This window comes from Moschus berezovskii, chromosome 17 (genome assembly GCF_049115385.1).
Source record: "Moschus berezovskii isolate FMDL1 chromosome 17, NW_MosBer_1.0, whole genome shotgun sequence".
Lineage (NCBI taxonomy): Eukaryota > Metazoa > Chordata > Mammalia > Artiodactyla > Moschidae > Moschus > Moschus berezovskii.
In genome coordinates, this window is record NC_142476.1 from 20963978 (window position 1) to 20971535 (window position 7558).

Genomic DNA, 7558 nt, shown 5'->3' on the forward strand with positions numbered 1-7558 from the left:
ACCAAAATTAAACTATCAATTAAAATATGTAATAAATTATGTATTTAATATATAACTAATATAATTAATAATGTTTCTCCATGCTTATGTTGGGGACCATGACGACATCTGCCTCTAGAAGCTGGAAGAGACGAGGAAACGGATTCTCTCCTAGAGCGACGCAAAGGAACGCTGCTCTGTCGACACCTTGGTTTAGCCCAGACACTGACTTTGGAGATCTGACCTCCGGGCTGTAAGATGATAAACTTCTGTTGTTTTAAGCCACTACATTTGTGGTCATTTGTTACAGCAGCCACAGGATACTGCTACACGGGTCCAGGCCCCAGATAAGCAGTGACTGTAATAAATTCTGGGCTCTTCCCCAGCTCCAGCTGAACATTCCAGGAACAGCTGCTCAGGGGCAACCTGACCGTGACCTCCCGGCACCTCAGTGTCTTCATTTTGGCCAGGAGGCACATGTATTTTTTTTTCCGCCTGGGTGAAATGCTGACAACAAATTATGTCTCAAGGGTTTCAGACTCCAGTGTTATCAGGAGCCTGAGTAACATGGCAACTCTCCTGAGTGGGATGGTGTGAAGCAGTGGGGAGGGGTGGGGCCTGTGGCAAACTGGAGAACTCACACCTCGCTTAAAGACATCAACTTTAGGACTTCCCCGGCTTCCCTGGTGGCTCAGATGGTAAAGTGTCTGCCTGCAATGTGGGAGACCTGGGTTTGATCCCTGGGTGGAGAAGATCCCCTGGAGAAGGAAATGGCAACCCACTCCAGTACTCTTGCCTGGAAAATTCCATGGACGGAACCTGGTAGGCTACAGTCCAGGGGGTTGCAAAGAGTCAGACATGACTGAGCGACTTCACTTTCACTTTAGGACTTCCCTGGTGGTCCAGTGGTTGAGAATCCACCTGCCAATGGAGTGGACATGGGTTCGATCCCTGGTCAGGGAAGACCGGCGAGGCAGCTTGCCTGTCACCATAACTACTGAGCCCACGCTCTAGAGCCTGAGAGTTTCAATGACTCCAATATTAGAGAAAGCCCATGCACAACAACAAAGACCCAGCACAGCCAGGTAAATAATTAATTTAAAAAAAGATATTCACTTTAAGTGACAAGAAGAGCAACAAATCCAGCCAAACAAAATGAACGTCTTATCTGTCCACATGACTTGTGGACTAGGACTTTGAGATCCCACATTCACCTTCTAGTTTCACGGTGACTCCAAGGGGAAGTGCTCCACAGGGTAGGGAAAGGCCCTGAATGTGATGAGGCTGACCCCTGGCTTCCCCTTGGGGTCACCTTTCCCCAACCCCAGACCTCTACCACATCTGGCCTCTGTTTCCTAAAAGGGGATTTTGATAGAGAGTCTGGTGAGAGCCGCTGGACCCGCTGGCTCGCTGGCATTGCCTCACCTCCATCATCCTTCCCCACCCATACAAAACTCTCACAGTGCCCCCTGGAGAAGTCTGTCCATTAGCCCTGGGGCACCACCTCTCTCCTTCCTCTCCAACACAGGAGGACCTTGTGTGGAATAACCAAAAGTCTACTACTGTTGGATCAAGCTCTAACCAATCCAAACCACAGGTCGGGGAGTAGGAGACACAGAGAAGAGGGGCACTGTCCCCCCAAAATGACGAGAACAAAGATGTCCTGGTAGAGATCATGAGTTCTGGAGTTAGACAGACCTGGGTGAGACCCCACTTCACCACACACCAGCTGTGTGGCTTCAGGAAACATATTTGACCACTCTGAGCCTCAGTTGTCACATCGTTAAAATTGGGATCTCATTAATAATACCTCTTTGCATTGTTGCTGTGAGAATTAAATCAAATAATGTATGTGAGGGGTGGTGCCTGGCCTACAGGAGGGACTCTGCTCAGACTCTGGACCCAGACAACTTGGGCTAGAGTTCCCTTTAGTGGTTGTGTGACCTTGCCAAGTTACTTCATGTCCTGTGAGGAGTTCTCATCTCCCATGTGGGTTCACTGGTGTCCTCATAGGGCTGTTGGGAGGATGAGGCCAAGGACTTGAGGCCTTGCCTGGACTTCGCAAGGACTCTGTGAGCCCACGAATTACTCACTAGGTATGTTCTGACATTGGTGGGTGTGTCTCCCATACCTGGTGGGCCCTGGCGTTTGTTTCTGGGATGTGAAGTGGAGAAGTCAGAGCCTATTTCCTGGTTGTCAGGAGGGGCTGACCGCATTCTACCTACACCTGCCTGTCTATACCTCCTTCCCCCAATCCTCACCCCACCTCCAAATCTTCCACCCTCTTCATTTCCTGCCCCCAACTGCTGTCTGTGACTTTCCCCAGACACCTCTCTGGTAGCCCCCGAGCCGGGGGGTTGCAGGGCCACCGGGCTCCGTGGTGTGCCTGGAGGGACCTGGGGCTGCCCTCTGAGTAGCCCCGTTGTCACCGGAGAAGGCGCGCATTGCACTGCCCTGGCTCCAACGCGTGTGCATGTGCCAGGCAGTCTCGGATGAATCATGTCCACACTGCACTATTACGAGGCTTGCAACAGAGGCCCTGTGTGCTGGCTTGCTGTATAGTGTTTCTTTCCATTCCATGATTCAGAAAACATCAGTCACTCAGCCATGTGATTCCCTCATCTTCCGCCAAGGAACTGAGCACAGAGGTTTGCTGGGAAACCCTCAAAGGACAGGGGAGGGCAGCTGTGGTTGCCAGAAAGGGGACTGAGCTGAGAGAACTGGAAACTGGAACTGGTGAGACCGTCATCAGGAAAAGAGCATCAGGGGACTCAGGTGTGATGAGGCCAGAGATCTGCCCACAAGAGCAGCTGCTGGTAGATGAAGGGCCCTCTCTTGGCTATACACTACCCCAGCCCCAGAAAAAATAATGATTCTTGGGCCTGATTATAAATGTAAGGTTTGCTCATGCAAAAATTCTGATCAGCACAGAAAGCTGTAAAAATGAAAGGACATATCTCTCACATGTTGCTACCAGCCACAGTTTTAATCTGTTGAGACATTTGGCATGTGTCTTTGTGCTTGGAACTGCCAGGTTCTGGCCCTCCAAGCTACTGGCCAGCCGGGGTCTGATCCGGGCTCCTGCCCGAGTCCTGGGATACTGAGCTCCAAATTCACTGGGAGATGGGCTAGGTCTGGGTTCTGGCATCTGGGTTCTAGTCCCGACTTGGTTGTGTGCCCTTAGGCAAATCACTCTGAGTCCTATTTGTCTGTGCGGTTACAAATGGAATAATAGGGACTTTCCAGATGGCCCACTGGTTAAGACTCCACGCTCCCAAGGCAGGGGGCCTGGTTTCCACCCCTGGTCAGGGCACCACAACCAAGACCCAGGAAAGTGAAAACGTGGAAGTCGCTCAGTCGTGTCTGACTCTGCGATTCCATGGACTCTACTGTCCATGAAATTCTCCAGACCAGTATACTGGAATGGGTAGCCTTTCCCTTTTCTCCAGGGGATCTTCCCAACCTTGGGATCAAACCCAGCTCTCCCGCATTGCAGGCAGATTCTAGACCCAGGGCAGCCAAGTAAATAAATAGAACAAATATTTTTTAAAAATAGGATAAGAATTGGGCTGGTTTGTCCAGAGGATGAAATGTTTGAGGGGATATGAAAACTGTAAACCCGCAGAATCTCTTCAAACAGAAGGGAAGGGCCAGCATGACACCCATTCTCTTGGTGAGGCTCCTTCATCCCAGGAGCAGCCTTGAACCAGCTCTCCTGCTCCACAGCAGAAACTGGTCTGCCCATGTTGACCAAAGGCCTTCCCCCGACCCCGGGCTGGCTGGAGCAGGGAAGCCTCAGTTTGGGATCCCCAGTCATGACAGTCCCACCTCTGAACACCAGAGTGCCAGAGCGGGCTGGCGCCTGGTTCAGGAAGCTTCAAAACCTTGTTGTGTCACCAGTTTCGCACCCAGGCAACTCTCCTCCTTTGTCTCCCTCACAGATACTGTCACCCCAGCTGGGCCCATTCTCAGAGCCACTGCTGCTCAGAGCCCTAATCCGATTTCAGGGACCTTTGTGAATGCCCAATGTGTTGTATCAGTTTACACGGTGGTGAATTTTTGTAAATCCTTGTGTTCTTACGGAGGGACAGTAATGACAATCTAAGACCATTAGATCAGCTATTTCCAGGCTACATTTTTTTTAAAAAAATATGTTTATTTATTTATTTGGCTGTGCTGGGTTGCTATAATTGGGCCTTCTCTAGTTGCGGTGAGCAGGGGCCACACTTCATCGCTGTGTGTGGGCTTCTCATTGCAGTGACTTTTCTTGTTGCGAGAGCAGGCTCAGTGGTTATGGCACACACACTTAGTTGTTCTGCAGAATATGGGATCTTCCTGGACCAGGGATCGAACCCATGTCCCTTGCACTGCAAGGTGGATTCTCAACCATGGGCCCACCAGGGAAGCCCCTCCAAACTACTTCTTACATTCACCTCTGTAACACACTAAAAGGACTTAGGTTATTGGGATTATCACCATTCTCATCTCACAGAATTGAGCTAAAGGACTCAGGGGACACATGTCTCTGAATAACACAGTATTTGCTTGTGACTCTGTTTCCCCGGGCCTCTGCCTCCCAGCCCCCCTGGAGCCAAACCAGCTCTGACCCTGTCCCTCCTGGTTCACACCCATCTAATCCAAAGGCAGGAAGCCCCAGGGCCAGCAAGGCCCCCTCCACATGGCTCCCCAGAGTGGGGCCCAGAGCAGACCACTGCAGCCAATCAACCCCACATTACATCCCTAGGCACCTCTGCTCACAGACGGTCCCCAGGTGGATTCTGGAGATGGTGACCCTGGGTGTACATCCAAGTTTTTCCACAAAAACAATACCTTCCCAGTTCATGTGTCTGGGCGTTGACCTCAGTTCCCCTACGGAGGCCCTATTCCCACAGTGGGTCCTCTGACCCTTTCAAGCTCCCTTGAGCCCCATCCAGGAGGTGGCAGGGACTGACCACCTGCCTCCAGTCCACTCCCTCCCTGAGGCATGTTTCCTTCTGTCTGCTGGACGCCCAGCACCCAGGAGCCCTCATCACACATACTCGGCCCTGGGCCTTGCCTGAACAGTGGGACCCTCCCTACTGGCAGAGTCTCAGACTCAAGACCCCTCTCCAGCCCATTCTGACTTACTTGAACCAAACAGCCATGCTTCCTGACTGGAAGTAGAAAGCAAGGACTCGAACCCAGGGCCTCTCACAACCATACCCTACATTGTCTTGTTCAGACCACAGAAAGACAGAGGAGCCAGCATCTCTCAAAGCTGGCCTGGGTACAGCGGAAGGGAAGCTGAGAGGTGGGTGTGGGCCACCGTGAGAAAGCAGTGGAGGACAAGGGGCCCTGTGGGAAGCGAGAGGTTTATAGTGGGAAAGCCAGTGGGTGACCGACTGGCAGATAGTGGGAATTGACCAGGAGAGGCCCTGTGTGGCTCTCAGACGCACAGCTACCCTGAGGCTGCCCGGAAGACCACTGTAACAGTCAGACCCGTTACGGTACCGGCAGGCAGCACACAGTGAGCACTGACTGTTTGCTAAGCATGGGGCTCAAGTGCCTTTCCTGTATGACGTCATTTTACCCGCCCAGCAACACGATGAAACAGGTGCTATTAGCAGCCTCCGTCTCACAGGTGTGGCGGCTGAATATTGGTTTGGTTGAACTACGTGCCCAAAGGCATTATCGCGTCAGTGGAAGATCTGAGAGGAGCGTCCCTGCTGTCTGATTTCATGTTCTAGCTTCGATACAGATCCACCCTGCCCAGAAGGTGGGTCAGGACTGTCAGTTTGTTGAGAGAAGGCGAATGCATGACTTACCTGGCTTCAGCACAGGGAATCCCAGTGACCCCAGGGTCTGGGTGCCCTATAGGAGAAGGCTGTCTTCTTGAACAAAGACCCAGTTTCAGGGTCCCAAGTGCAGCGGGGTGGGGCTTAGCAGGGTGGGGCAGGGGCAGGGGAGGGGCCTCTGAGAAGCTGCCAAAGTAGACCTGCTGAACCCAGCCTGGCTGGACCACCCTTCCATCCACTCATCTGTGGGGGTCTGCGCCTGCCTGGGACGCAAGGAGGAGGTCCTACAAATGGGTCAGGGCTGGTTGATGAGAAGCAGGGAGACTAAATGATAAATTCATACACTGGAGTTTTAAAATATGGATCTTATAATAGGATTTTCAGTTCAGTTCAGTTCAGTTCAGTCGCTCAGTCGTGTCCGACTCTCCGCGACCCCATGAATTACAGCACGCCAGGCCTCCCTGTCCATCACCAACTCTCGGAGTTCACTCAAACTCATGTCCACAGAGTCGATGATGCCATCCAGCCATCTCATTCTCCGTCGTCCCCTTCTCCTCCCGCCCCCGGACTCCCCTATTGCTCAGGGAAGGTAAAGAATCTGCCCTGCGATGCAGGAGACCCAGCTTCGGTTCTTGGGTCAGGACAATCCTCTGGAGAAGGGAATGGCAATCCACTCCAGGATTTTAACGACAAATATGCACTAGAAAAATATAGCTTAAGTTTGGCTCCAAACAAGCTGTGTTAATTCAAACAATTACCAGGCTCACAGGCCTCAGGGTTTTGATGAGGCTCTGGTGAGTGAAGTTAAGCTGGTGAGGTGCTGGGTCGTCATCTGAGGGGCTCTTCTGGAGGCCGAGGGGCACAACCCAGTTCTGTGGTCAACAGTTTCCCTCCACAGGCTCGTTAGCAACCACCCCCACCCCGCCTCCAATCCATTATGTGGTGTAGACTGGCTGATGGGAACTCACTTTCATATTAACTCGAGCAAAACATGGGTTGTAAAACTCTTGTAAACAAGCATTGTGAAACTAGAGGAGAAAAATGTTTGGTAATATATACGTGGTTCTAAAACGTTTTTGACTGAACTCACAGTAAGAAACACATTTTAGGAATTTCCCTGGTGAGCCAGTGGTTACAACTTCACCTTTCAAAGTAATGGGTGTGGGTTCAATCCCTGGTCGGAGAGCTAAGATCCCCCATGCCTCAGGGCCAAAAAAAAAACAGAACATAAACCAGAGAAGTGATATTATAACAAATTCAATAAAGACTTTAAAAATGGTCCACATCAAAAAATCTTTTAAAAGAAAGAATATATTTTATATCGCAGTCAAGTGTGTGCACGCCTTCAAACACAGATACACACAACTAAAACAAAATTTCCCAAGACAACACTTAACCAAACCACATGAAGTGCACAAGACATTGTAAACTGTAATTTCAGTTCAGTTCAGTCGCTCAGTCATGTCCAACTCTTTGCGACCCCATGGACTGCAGCACGCCAGGCCTCCCTGTTAATTTTATTTAAATATAGCACGACCTGAGACGCGCTAAATTGTTGTCATGATTCACTAATGTGCAAACACTCATGCTTTCAAAAACACTAGCTCACCACACTGATAGTGAGCAAAATCAGCAAACTGAATAGTTCATCCACCTCAACTCCCTTTGAACATAAATTTCCCCGGGTCAGAGGCTGTGTCCGCCCATTAATCCCCCTGGGGAGTCAGCACTCATGAACCTTCTGCAAACATGGACGCTGTGGCAAACACTGGGACTCGGAGCAGAAAGTAAGGTTTCAGGGGAGA